Genomic DNA, 14501 nt, shown 5'->3' with positions numbered 1-14501 from the left:
AGCCTCAACCATTTCCATACTTATGTCAGCTCTTAAAACACCAGCCAGTGCGGAGGCTCATGCCTATAATCCCAGCCTTTGGGAGGCTGAGGTGGGTGGATCATTGGAGGTCGGGAGTTTGAAACCAGCCTGGTTAACATAGTGAAACCCCGTCTCTAAGAAAAATACAAAAATTAGCTGGGCGTGATGGTGTATGCTTGTAGTCTCAGTTACTAGTGAAGCTGAGGCAGAAGAATCACTTGAACCAGGAGGTGGAGGTTGCAGTGAGCCACGATCACACCACTGCACTCCAGTCTGGGGACAAAGCAAGACTATATCTCAAAAAACAAAACAAAACAAAAAAACACCAGCCAGGCCTCTACTTGTTCTGACATGATGACTGAAATTTAACATGGGTTCTCTACCACAAAGAAGGCCTTTTATGAGAATACTGCATAGTTAAATCTCAGATGACATTTCACCATCTTGATCATACTATAGGCAACACATCTGGAAACTTTTTTTCTGTTAAATAGAGTACTAAGTTCTTAGCATTTCCAAGTTAAATCCATACCTGAACATAAGATTGGTATACTCTTACTTGGAGCCCACAGTTAGGTAGTTACATTTTTTAAAAGCAGACCTAAACATTCACCAATTTTGACACATTTGATCCAACAAAATCGCTCCCTCAATTTCAGCCTTCTCTTTCACTAACATAGATGTCCGTTACAGACCGTCAACAAACCTCCCTTGGCTACATATATGGTAACACAGCAACATGTTTCTCCTTTCTGACATTTCTCTTTCCCAGTCTCCATCACTCCTGTGCACACACACACACACACACACACACCCCAACACACAATCATAGTTGCACAGTTTTTCCTTCTCCCAGGGCAGAGAACTCCTTCATAGCACTAATGTCTTCTGACCGTCTAGCCTTGGCTTGAATGCCCCTGGAATGGAGTGGAGTCACTTTTCTAAAAGCAGCCCTTTTGGCTACTATCCAGAATGTACAAAGAACTAAAACAGATTTACAAGAAAAAAAAAAAACCTGTTCAAAAGTGGGCAAAGGACATGAACAGACACTTTTGAAAAGAAGACACGTATGAGGCCAATAAACATATGAAAAAATGCTCATCATCACGGGTCATTAGAGAAATGCAAATCAAAACTACATTGAGATACCATCTCATGCCAGTTAGAATGGTGAGCACTAAAAAATCTGGAGACAACAGATGCTGGAGAGGATATGGAGAAATAGGAACACTTTTACACTGCTGGTGGGAGTGTAAATTAGTTCAACCATTGTGGAAGACAGTGTGGTGATTCCTCAAGGACCTAGAAATAGAAATTCCATTTGACTCAACAATCCCATTACTGGGTATATATCCAATGGATTATAAATCCTTCTATTATAAAGACACATGTACACCTATGTTCATTGTGGCACTGTTTACAACAGCAAAGACCTGGAACCAACCCAAATGGCCATTGATGATAGGCTGGACAAGGAAATATGGCACATATACACCATAGAATACTATGCAGCCATAAAAAATGATGAGTTGGTGTCCTTTGTAGAGACGTGGATGAATCTGGAAACCATCATTCTCAGCAAATTGACACAAGAGCAGAAAATCAAACACCACATGTTCTTACTCATAGGCGGGTGTTGAACAATGAGAACACATGTACACAGGGAGGGGAGTATCATACACTGGGGTCTGTTGGGGGGACTATGGGTGGGACAGTGGGGGGTAAGGAGTTGGGGAGAGATAACATGGGGAGAAATGCCAGACATAGAAGGAGGGATGGAGGCATCAAACCACATTGCCATGTATGTACCCATGCAACAATCCTACATGTTCTGCACATGTACCCCAGAACAGATATAAATAAAATATAAATATATTTTATATTTAATTTTTTATTAAATATATATTAAAATATATATATATATTTTTAAAGCAGCCCTTTCTATTTGCAGGCCTTACAACAGGAATCGGGTGGTACAAAAGTGGATCTCTTGAGTGGAATTTAATAAGGGGCCATTGTGTGAGGAAACCACAAGAGATAATGTAGTGCCTCACAGACAGCAACCATGTCAGGCCTACAGAACTGAAGAAGAGATTACAGGAATCCAAAAATAGCAGCATGTTGCCCATCCAAGGCAAAATCCCTGGGAGGAATCTGGAGTGATAAATACCAGAACTTCACTCTCCCCTTGCCCTCTTGAACCTGTATTACCTGCCTCCCATTGGCTAAAATCAACAAAAAAGCTGGGAGTTAAGACAGGGCTGGGACTACTGTGAGGCTAGGGAGGTGAGAGGCACCAGGGCACAATTAAGGAGGCACTTATTCTCAGGTCCGTAACTGCAAGGTTGACCCTGAGAGTAAGTGCCTCCTTAACTTTTGTGCCTCTCTCACCTCAATTTACTCTCAAACGTGGTTTAAAAAAAATGTCATTGCTATAATTCATATAAACCAATCTCTCAGGGCACAGAGCAGGATGGTGAGTAGATTTGAGGAAGATCATCAGCACAAACTGTCAGGAAGTTTATTACAGTAAATTTAAAATTCGTGGCTTTCATAAAATCCACTTGATCCATAGCATTTAATTCAGGAGCAATACCTGACCAAGTTAGATTTCTGCTAATATACTTTCCAAAAAGTTAAAAAGCATGATTCTTTTAGACATATGATGTGAATGTGTCAAAGATTTTATTCCACTCATTAATGAATAAAGAGTAAGATATTAAAAACTAGATTGAAGGAAAATATGAAGACAGGTTTATGCAGTCAAGGCAGTCAGTACTAAAGTGAATAGGCTAATACATGCAAAACTGGTTAATACCACATAAGGTAATAAACTGAAAACTTTAGAATTATCTTTTCTGCTAGGAGAAAATCAATTATATCTCTATAGATAAATTCCATTTGCATTGCTATGGGCAAGAATCATCTGCACTGCTATTGGTTTTCCACCAGTTAACCTCTTCCAAAAGAGAGTCAATCAAAGGTACACAACCCTACAGATTAATTCATCACGTATCCATCAGACAATTGCCCAGCATTCTACTGAAAGGAACTTCAGTAATCACCTCTCTTATTTCTAAGTACTGGATACTTTTTCTAAAAACATTTCTCTTCTGCCTGGAAGCTATTCAGATATTTTAAAATATCAAGGACATCTCATTTTTCTCCAGAAATCAGGTGCCCAGGATTGGATGCAGGTGTGTTATGAGCAGGAAGGTGTTTTATTTCAGCACTCAAAGGGAGAATTAAAACCAGTCATTATTAAAGCTGAGGGGATATTAAATGTAAATCCTGTTTACTCTCTATTGCACCATAAGGTGTCTGCCAAGAAAAAAGGTAGGACTATGTATTTATAGCTATAATAGTAGGATAATAAGAAAGAAGCATAGGATTAGTCAGACAAGTAATGCACAACAGTAGATTACAAAGCGGCATCTAGTTTGTCAACGGGCCCAGAGAGAGACAATAGTTTATTTGATCCAAATACCACACTTTTGTGTGAACAGTAAGGGCAGAATCAAAATATGAGCTTTCTATTTCAGATAAGAACTATGCAAGTTTAAGGGCTTTAGTTGGAAATTAATGCCTCAAAGGCATTATTTTTCATTATATATTATATTTCATTCTTTTGCTTACTTTTTTCATTATCTTTTTTGTTTACCTAGTAAGGATAGTAAGATTGATCCTTACTCTCTTGCTCTTTCTTTTTTTTTTCACTGTTTTGCTTAGGACCTCAGAGGTAAAAAGAGTCTTGAAAATCTTCTAGACTAGAATTATCTGATAGAATGACAAGAGAAATATTCTAGTATCAGGTCTGTTAATAGCTGCTAGTCACAAGTGGCAACTAAACACTTAAAATTTTTCTAGGGCAGGATTTCTCAAACTCAGCATTTTTGAAATTTGGGACTGGATAATTATTTATTAAAATTCATCTATGGCTTGGCATGGTAGCTCATGCCTATAATCCCACACTTTGAGAGGCCACGGAGGGAGGATAACTTGAGGCCAGGAGTTTGAAAGCACCCTGGGCAATATAGCAAGACTCTCCCTCTAAAAAAAGAAACACCAAAACACCAGCTGTCATAGTGGTGCACATCTGTCACCTGTCATCCCAGCAACCCTCATGAAGCTGAGGTGGGAGTATCACCTTGAACCCAGGAGGCCAAAGTTGAAGTGATCCAAGATCATGCCACTGCACTCCAGCCTGGGTGACAAAGCAAGTTTCTCTCATAAATAAATAAATAAAAATAAATAAATAAATAAATCTACCATGCTGAACTGGTCCATACGTAGTCATCCTACTCAACTTCTTCCTCATTCTTCCAGCCTTCAACAATCTTCATATTCAACTCTATTATCATCCCCTCACACATTCTACAGTGGCTGTTCCAAACTTTCCCATTCTGTCCAAACTCTTGACCTCACCCTGCCCACCAATTCCAAGAATAGGAGCAAACCCAAACAACTGTGGCTGTTATATGAGATTACTTCCCTGTGTAACTGACTTTCACTTAAAATTTTCAGTTGCCACAAGAGTGACAGAGAACTGTGGTCATCTCTGAATTTCTCCATGCTGTGAGAAATTTGTACTGGGGTTACCTGTCTCTTTGGATCTGAGAGGAGAAGCCCCATCTAGTAAAAAGAACACTGAATGAAGATACAAGAGGCCAGGGTTCTGCAACGAATTATGTTAAAAACTCATAGTTTCTGGGCAAGACCCTTAACTTTTCAGGCCTCAGATTCCCTACTGCATAACAGGGAAATTTTTAAATAAGTTTTTTCTATAATTTTAGATGATATTTCCAGATCTAGACCTTTAAAATTCTACCTTCTTGTTTACTGTTCAACTTAAAAAAAAAATGTTTGTGTTTACTATGTTCCATCACTGGGCTAGCTGCTAGAGATGCCACAATAACTAGAAGAGACTTGTCTTCTGCCCTCATGTAGCTCTGTGGGAAAGCTGACTACCTGTCCAATGCTCCACCCTAGGAAACCCCAACCCTAGAGAGCCATCAGTCTAAAGCAAACAGTTGTATTGCTGTATTCCTAGGCTAACACAGGGTAGCAAAAAAGTGAGACTAGGCCTCCCCTTAGTTCATGGTTTCTTTCATACAGCGATGTTGACTGCTTAGTAGAACCAGAGAATATATGCAAATGACTCAACAATGAGCACAGTAACCTATCACAACAAATTTATGGCTGAAGCAGGATGTGACCCTAGACTTACTCTTTTAGTTGCGGGGGTCTGGGAAATTCCAATTTAGGGGCCAGGGTGACCATGGCAATAGGTCAAGTCTTAAAGGACCTGGGGAAATTACTCTTTCCCAGCTCTTATGAAAATATTTAAATATTCTAACTATAGGGTGGTCATACTGGTATGTTGCTACTGAATATCAACCCTAAGTAGAATTGACGAGTCAATGCACGTGAGATATGTGATTTATCAATAACACTTGCCTTTCTAGAGTCAACAGGAGAAGACTTCAGTATGCCCGACATTTCTTGGATATGCCTGCTTGGATTTATATCTGTATATAAACCTTTAACATAATTTTAGTTTCTTCTTGTTACTCTTTCCAAATTTCTTCTATCCAGTACTCCATTCTCCTGGGCCATATCATAATTCTTCCTTTTCTGAGCTCAAAGCAGGCTCATCCATTACCTCCTTGTATTGACTTGTTCTCTAAAATGTGGAGCAGTTTAGGGTCCTAAAGTACCTCATGTGTCCCAATGAAATGTTCTTCCTTGGAAATAAGTATAACTAACACTAGTTATTTTTCACCAAGTGTAGGAAAATCACATTATGCTTTTATAATACAAATTATGCAAAGTACTATTCCACATCTTCCGTCCCTCTTTCCCTTCCTCCCTTACCTCCATTTCTTTCTCCCTTCCTTCTTCCTCCTCCCACTCCTTTGTTATTTTTTCATTTAAAAAATATTTATTGTATACTTACTTCACGTAAGACACTATTCTATGTACTGAGAATGTAGCCATAATCAAACAAAAAGTCTTCTACTCTTAGGGACATGAATGAAAAACGAATGAAGTTTAAGCTTCAGGGCTCTTCACCTGCATGATATTTTTCTTAGGCCCCAATGGGGACCGTGGCAACATGTTCAAATGGTTTATATATTTTTTAAAACTTATGAAATCTGCAGAAGACATTTTATTTGCAATTGGTTAACAATGCTGTCCCCACTCCAATTTTTTCACCATTATACTTCTTTTTATATCAAATAATATTTGAGTGGCAGAAGATATTTTTGGACTCTATCTAAGGAGAAGTCAAGTTAGGAATAGTTCTAATCTGGGCTTAATAGAATGTATATAGGTGGTATGCAGGCACTTCTGTATGAAGTTATTTAATTGTTCTTATGTAGGGATGGTTTCCAAGAATACTACCACTGCCTATTTTGCTAATTTACCAACTGTGTGACACAATGGTACAGACCCAAAGAATATGCCATGAAATAAATTGTCCTACAGTAACAAGTTCTGTAAGTTTGTGATCAGAGGAGGAGAAACAGGACTGAAACAAGATTTGAGTCAGAAGCTAGTTGTGAAACACTCTTCCAGTCTTCAAATACAATTATTAGAGATAATTTGAGTTTCATTCATTCTTACTCAAATTCTCTCTTGTTGGCAATATACTCAATAAAGTATACAGTTATAAATGAACTATACATTTCTTAATGGGAATTGTGCAAAATAGAATTTATTAGAATTCCTGTGTTTGCAGAGCACACATTTGTAGCAATACTTCAGTGGGCTTATCTGGATGTTAGGTTGCGTGTTTTGTAAATTCCATTTATTAATAATAAAAACAAAGTGGCTGGCTGGGCACAGTGGCTCATGCCTGTAATCCTGGCATAGGAGTTTGAGCCTAGCCCGGGCAACATGGTGGTGCATGTCTCTACAAAAAATACAATAAAAAGAAAAACTACTAAAAATATTAAAAAATTTAAAAATTAGCTGGGTCTGGTGGCTCTTACCTGTAGTCCCAGCAACTCGAGAAGCTGAGGCATGAGAATTGCTTGAAACCAGGAGGCAGAGGTTGCAATGAGCTGAGATCATGCAACTGCACTCTAGTCTGGGCAACAGAGTGAGGCTTAGTCTCAAAACAAACAAACAAAAAAACTGGCCAAGTGCCAGAAGAAAGACTGAAATATTTTTCTTTTATCTTTATCAGAAATATATTGCAAAATTATTTTCACACACAGAGGCAGTCAAATGAATATGTAGCCCCAAACAGAAAAAAATAGAGAAGCATAACAGGTACTTAATTAATAAAAATAGTGTATTAATTTTTTGCTAGATTTTTTAAATGTCTTTGTTCTGATTTCTTTTCTTATTTTAATTAGACATATATCTTGTACCTCATTTTACATTCTTTACTTTTCTTATATAGGGTTCACAAAATCTTCCTTTTTTTTTTTTGAGATGGAATCTAGCTCTGTCACCTAGGCTGGAGTGCAGTGGCACAATCTCGGCTCACTGCAACCTCTGCCTCCTGGGTTCAAGCAATTCTCCTGCCTCAGTCTTCCAAGTAACTGAGATTACAGGTGCCTGCCACCATGCCCAGCTAATTTTTGTATTTTTAGTAGAGACAGGGCTTCACTGTGTTGGCCAGGCCGGCCTTGAACCCCTGACCTCCTAATCCGCTCACCTCAGCCTCCCAAAGTGCTGGGATTACAAGTGTGAGCCACCGTGCCCAGCCAAAATCTTTGTATTTCATAAAACTTGGATCCACTCCCTCTCATAGAGCAGGTATTTCGTTGGGAGGAGCAAACAATAAATATAACACAGTCAAGAGGTGGCAGAAGCTAAAAAGAAATATAAGACAAGTTTAGAGGACAGGAAGCCCAGAAATGTGATATTTTAGATAGACTGGCCAAGGAAGAGCACACACACAAAAAAAAAACCTTAAGATTTTATTTGAATGACACCAGTTTTTTGACAATGTCCTTTTTCCATTCCAGGATCCAATTAAGGATATCCCACTGAATTTAATCCTTATGTCTCCAAACTGGTCTCTGATCTGAGATAATCATTCAGTCCTTATTTTTGTGACATTGAGAGTTTTGAAGAATATTAGCCAAATAATTTGTATAAGAGTCTATCTGATTTTTTTTTATTATTAGACTGGTGTTAGGAGCTCTGGGGAACAATACCAGAGAAGTGAAGCATTCTTCTTATCACATCACATCCATTAGTACATGTCAACAACGTAACTTTAATGGTGATGTTAAACTTGATCACTTGGTTAAGGTGGTGTCTGCCATGTTTTTTTTATTGTAAAGCTATTATTTTTCCCTTTCCACATTCTTATTTGTCAGAATATTTTCTAGAGTCACTTAAGGTCAGCATGCATTCAAGGGTAGGAGAAATAAGCTCTACATCCTAAAGAAAGAAATATCAAGTATTTATGCATACATACTGTAAGAGGTGTGTAGTGGTTTTAATTTACTTTTTCTTAAAGAAAATCAATTAATCAATTAATTTACATTGTAGTTTTAATTTACATTTTCCTAAAGAAAAATGACGTCAAACATCTTTTCACATACCTATCTGTAAACTATATATATACATATATCTTCTTTGGCAAAGCATCTGGTCACCTGTTTCCCATTTTTAATTGCTTATTAGTTTCTTATTAATGAGCTGGAAGAGCTCATACATTCTGGATAGAAGTCTTATGAAATACGTAATTTACAAGTATTTTCCCTTTGTGTTTAGCTTGCCTTATCATTCTCTTAACATTATCTTTGGCAAAACAGAAGTTTTTCATAAAAAACTTACCAGTTTATTTATTCTATGGAATGTGATTTTGGAGTTGCATCTTAAAACTCATCACAAGAGGCTGGTGTCAGCAATATGGCACAATAGGAAGCCAGAGACCTTCCTTGCCCTGACAAAGACACCAACTTGCAACAACAATGCATGGATCAATTTCCCTTATGAGAAATCAACAAATCCCTTAAGATGACCCTGCACTCCAGAAGAGCATGAAACCAGCTGCATCAAAGCCAATGGGAAAATTTGTACCACTCACCGACCATAGTCCTCTCCCTTGATCAGTGTGGTAGGATCAGGATAAAACTTCCAACTTCTGCCTTCTCCCTGTAGAGAAGAAGGAGGTTGAGGCATACATTAAACATTTGATTTTGGGGGATGGTTCCTCAAGGGACTGGTTTCTGTCTTGCCTAAATCTAGGTGCTAACAGGTAAGTCTTTGAGGTTGGAGACCACTAAAGGTGACAGTGTGAAGTAGCATGCCCTCATTCAGTATAATTCCTCCTGTTGGCTCAGTGCAGAACAAATGGAAGAAAATCCTCAACTCCCAGCTTCTTCCTGGGAAGTGAAAGACTTGGAACATGTATCCAGTGTTCTGGCTTTTCAGGGGACTGGTTTTTGTCTCTCCTGCCTCAGAGCATGGACAAATGTAGCATATTACAGGTACTTAGGGGCCACTGACAACAAAAGATAGCTAGGTGGTTTGTTGCTGCTCCAGAGAATTTGCGAAACAGCAGACAGAAGTCATTCAGTTCAGCAACCTCTCCTATAAAGATAGAAGGAAACAGTGAAGTATGCATCCAATGCTCTGGCTTTTCAGGGAGCTGCCCAAAACTGGTTTCTCTCTTACCTGACTTGGATTGCTGATAGGATTCATCATACTCTAGAAGCCTGGGGGCACTGAGAAAAACGGAGCTGAGCAGCTGGCATAAGCTCTAGAGAACCAACAGCACTACTGGCAGACACCAAAGAGAGCAAGAGATGAGGGCTCCTGAAGAAAAAAAACAGTAAATCCTTCTATTTCAGAATTTATATGCACAACTCCAGAGAAAATGCATCCACAGAAAAGGTTTGAGAAACTCTCACGGTCTTTAGCTGTGCTGCTTGATGAAAGTCTTTCCCTATATAAAGACAGTCCATAAAGCCTGGAAGGGGTAGTTGTTGCGTTTTTCAATGTATGATTGTCAGCACAAAGTTATAACACATAAAGAAACAGGGAAACAAGGACCAATTAATGGAGCAAAATATCTCCTAAATTAACCCTAAAGAATTTTTTTTTTTTTTGAGACAGAGTCTTGCTCTGTTGCCATGCTGGAGTGCAGTGGCACAATCTTGGCTCACTGCAACTTCCATATCCTGGATTCAAGCGATTCTTCTGCCTCAGCTTCCCGAGTAGCTGGGACCACAGGTGTGTGCCACCATGCCGGGCTAATTTTGTAGTTTTAGTAGAGACAGGGTTACACCATGTTGGCCAGGATGATCACAATCTCTTGACCTTGTGATCTGCCCGCCTCTGCCTCCCAAAGTGCTGGGATTACAGGCATGAGCCCCTGCGCCCGGCCAACCCTAAAGAAATTTTAAAGAAATTACCTTAAAAAAACCTCAAAATAGCTGCCATAAAGGTGTTCAACAAGCTCAGGAAAATGATTCAACAAAATGATTTCCACAAAATGAAAATATCAACAGAGAGAGAACATATTTTTTAAAAAAACAAAAATTTTGGAGCTGACAAATACAATAACTAAATTGAACAATTCACTAGAGAAATTCAACTATCAACTTAATCAAGCAGAAGAATCAGCAAAGACAAAAACAGATCATTTGAAATTTTCCATCCAGAGCAACAACAACAAAAAAGTAGGAAGGGTTAAGAAAAAACCTAAGGGACTAATGTGACAGTAGCAACTGGGCCAACTTATGGATATGGGAGTAGAGAAGAGAAGAGAAGAGAGAGAGAGAAAGAGGCAGAAAGTTTATTTGCAGAAACAGAAACTTCACAAATCTGGGAAATGAAATGAACATCCAGATTCAACAAGCATAACATATTCCAACTAGATGATTCCAAAGAAGTGCACACTGTGAAAGCAAACTGCAGATGGCCTAAGAAAGAATCCATGCTTCTGTATTTGAGTCCTTGTGGATCAACTGTAAAGTAGCTTAATAGACAAAATCTAAAACCTAACTTAGGAGTATGTGCCTGTAGCAATAACTGAGACTTGGCCAGTCCCAGAGGCCATACTTTAACTACTCATAAACTGCTAAGTGTTCAAATAAGGCACACGCCAACCTGTAACCAATCCAGCTGCTTCTACACCTCACTGCTGATATCTATATGTCATTTCCCTTTTTTTTCTTTTGTCTGTAAATCTTCTTCCACCACCTGGCTGCACTGGAGTCTCTGTGAATCTGCTGTGATTCTGGGGGCTGCCCAATGTTTGAATCGTTTATTGCCCAATTCAATTCCTTTAAATTTAATTCAGATGCAGTTTTTCTTTTATCAACACCAATATATATTATAATCAAATGTCAAACTGCAAAAAAAAAAAAAATTTGAAGACAGCAAGAGAAAAGCTACTTGTCATTTATAAGACTATCAGTGAATTTCTCAGCAGAAACATTGTAAGCCAGAAGGAGGGGGGATAAATATTCAAAATACTGAAAGAAGAAAAAACGTTGTCAGCCAAGAACAGTGTAACTGCCAAAACTGTCCTTCAGCAATTAAGAGAGGACTGTGTTGTGTACGTGTAGCCTCAGCCATTCAGGAGGCTGAGTTGGGAGAATCATTTGAGCCCAAGAGTTTGAAGCTGTAGTGCACTGTGATATCACCTGTGAATACCCACTGCAGAGCCACTGCATTTCAACCTCAGTGACATAGTGGAACTCATTTCTAATTAAAACAAACAACAAAAAAAGGAGAAATAGAGACTTTCCCAGATAAACAGAAGCTGAATAAATTCATCGCTTTACAAAAAGTGCTAAAGGGAATTCTTTAAACTTAAATGAAGAATGCTAAACAGCAACATGAAAACATATAAAAGTACAAAGCTCACTTGTAAATATGGAATACTGTAATATTGAAGTGATGGTATATAACATACTTTTAATTTTCGTATAGAAGTTACAAGACAAAAGTATAAAAATAACTGACTATAAAATATGCTAATGGTACATAATATAAAACATGTAAATTATGACATTAATAACATAAAGTTTTGAGGGGAGTAAGAGTAGATATTTTGTATGCAATTGAAATTAAATTGTTAGCAGCTTAAGATACATTGCTACAATATTTTTAATGTAAGCTCCATGGTAGCCACAAAGAAAATGCCTATAGAGAATACACAAAAGAAAATGAGAAAAGAGTCATAACATGTCACTACAAAAATCACTGAAACACAAAGGAAGACAGCAAGAGAGGAAAAGGGGGACAAAAACAGTTATAAAACACACAGAATACAATTACAAAATGGCAATATTAAGTTCTTCCATGTCAGTAATTACTTTTTTTTTTTATTACTATTTTGAGATGCAGTTTCACTCATGTCACCCATGCTGAAGTGCAATGGCATGATCATGGTGTACTGCAACCTCTGCCTCTCAGGTTCAATAGCTGGGATTATTGGTGCCCACTACCACGCCTAGCTAACTTTGTATTTTTAGTAGAGACAGGGTTTTACTATGTTGTCAAGGCTGGTCTCAAGCTCCAGACCAGTTTTACAGTTTTAGGTTTTACAGTTAGACCTATGATCTATTTTCAGTTAATTTTTACATAAGCTGTGAAATATGTGTTGAGGTCCTTTTCTGGCATATGAACATCAAATTATTTCGGCACTATTTGTGGAAATGACTATTCTCTTTCCATTGAAATTGTGTGCCTTTGTCAAAAATCAGGCAACCATATTTGTGTATTTATTTCTGAGCTCTCTCTTCCACTCCATTTATCTATATGTATATCCTTTTGCTAGTATCACAGTCTTAATTACTGTAGCTTTATAGTGACTCATGAAAGTGGGTAGTGTGGGTTCTACAAGTTTTTTCTTCTTTTTTATAATTTTTTACCATTCTATTTTCTTTGTCTTTCCATATACACTTTAGAATTGTCTTGTCATTATCTATTAAAAAAAACTTGCTGGAATTTTGATAGGAATTACATTAAAACATAGATAAATTTGGAGAGAATTAGCATCCTAACAATATTGAGCATTTCCATCTATGAACATAGTATAGCTCTTCATTTATTTCATTCTTCATTCATATCTTTTTTCAGTTTTGAGAAGGCCACTTTGATAAGGAGACATTTAAGTTAAGATCTGAATTAAGTGAGGAAGTGAACCATGGGAATATCTGTAGAGGGAGTATTTAACAGTAAGTGCAAAGGCCCTGAAGTAAAGTGTGCTTAAAGTGTTCTAAGAACAGTAAGGAGGCTAGAGAAGGAAGAGGAAAATTCTTCTTGTTCGATTCCTGGTAGCATCACTCCAGCAATTATTTCTTCACCCTAGCAGCAATAAGGTCTTCCCACAGCAGTAGCTGAATGGAGTTTGTAGTTCTTCTTGAATTTGCAGAATTAGCCTCATTACCCCACCACCTCCGCCACCTCCCCTACCACCCCACAGTGAGTGAACCCCACCAACCAGTGGAGTGGAGTGAAGTGGTATGAAGAGAAGTAGAGGATCGGATCACAAAGGTAACAAGAGGCCAGATTATATAAGGTCTTACAGCCACTGTAAGGCATTGAATTTTATCCAGAGAAAGAACAGAAGTGATTGAATGGTTTTGAACAGAGGAATGACTTATCTGTGAAAAGATTATTCTGAGGCTGTATGCAGAAAGGATTGATGCGAAAAGATGAGTCAAAGATAGAAGCAGGGAAACCAATGATGAAACAATTACAATATTTCAGCAAGAGAAAATGGTGGCTTGGACTAGGGCACCACTCTGGAAGTAATAAATGTTGGAATACAGATCTATTCTAAAGATAGCATTGAGGTGAGTTGCTGAGGATTGGATGTGGGCTATGAGAGAAAGAGAGGAATTAAAGGTTTTTGGCCTAAGCAGCTGGAAGGACAGCATATCCATCAACTAAGATGGGGAAGACTGTGAGAGTAGAGGTTTCAAAATTGTTTATCTAGTTTAGAATGAATAGGCAGGGGAAAAAAGATTCTAAAATATTTATGCACCATTAAATTTTAAGTACAGAATCTAAGAATCTGAAGCATACATTCTGAGTACACTCCAATAGCAATCATCAGGGATAAACAGCAGCCTATGCATTGTGGCTTGAATGTGAACGGTGAGGGTAAAGCAATAGGCAGAGGGCAGGGAAATAAGTTTTTAATTAGTAACAAGTTATTATGCCTCTTAAGGAGCAGGTAGGAATGATATCTGGGGCTCAGGAAGACCTCACTGAAGATTACCTACTTTACTTGAGACTTAAGGGAGTTAGCCGGAGGAGGAAGCTGGAGTTTGTAGGAGTGAGAGATTAGTTCATAAGTCAAGTGATGAACAGGTGCAAAGGTCCAAGAATGAGAGGATGTGTTTGACAAAGTAAAAGAACAACAGCATAAATAGAGAAGGGAGAGCCAAATTGAGAGTATTGTGAAATAAAGCAGAGATAGATTTTATCCTAATAACCAGATCTGTATTTTCTTTCTTTCTTTTTTTGAGATGGAGTCATGCCCAGTGGCA

The 14501-nt window shown here is 38.1% G+C and overlaps 1 long non-coding RNA gene across 2 annotated transcripts in view; it reads right to left on the bottom strand.

Annotated features, from left to right (window-relative positions):
* LOC103794489 (uncharacterized) overlaps positions 1–14501 on the bottom strand; it is a 36503-nt gene that overhangs the window by 15015 nt on the left and 6987 nt on the right. For both annotated transcript variants that reach the window (XR_013520167.1, XR_013520168.1), the window contains exon 2: positions 9077–9144. This is a non-coding gene — a long non-coding RNA (uncharacterized LOC103794489). The remainder of the gene's footprint in view (positions 1–9076; positions 9145–14501) is intronic.

The sequence above is a fragment of the Callithrix jacchus genome, chromosome 7 (genome assembly GCF_049354715.1).
Source record: "Callithrix jacchus isolate 240 chromosome 7, calJac240_pri, whole genome shotgun sequence".
NCBI classification, from domain to species: domain Eukaryota; kingdom Metazoa; phylum Chordata; class Mammalia; order Primates; family Cebidae; genus Callithrix; species Callithrix jacchus.
The sequence above is the reverse complement of the archived record's forward strand: the minus strand, read 5'-3'. Positions and strand labels throughout refer to the sequence as shown.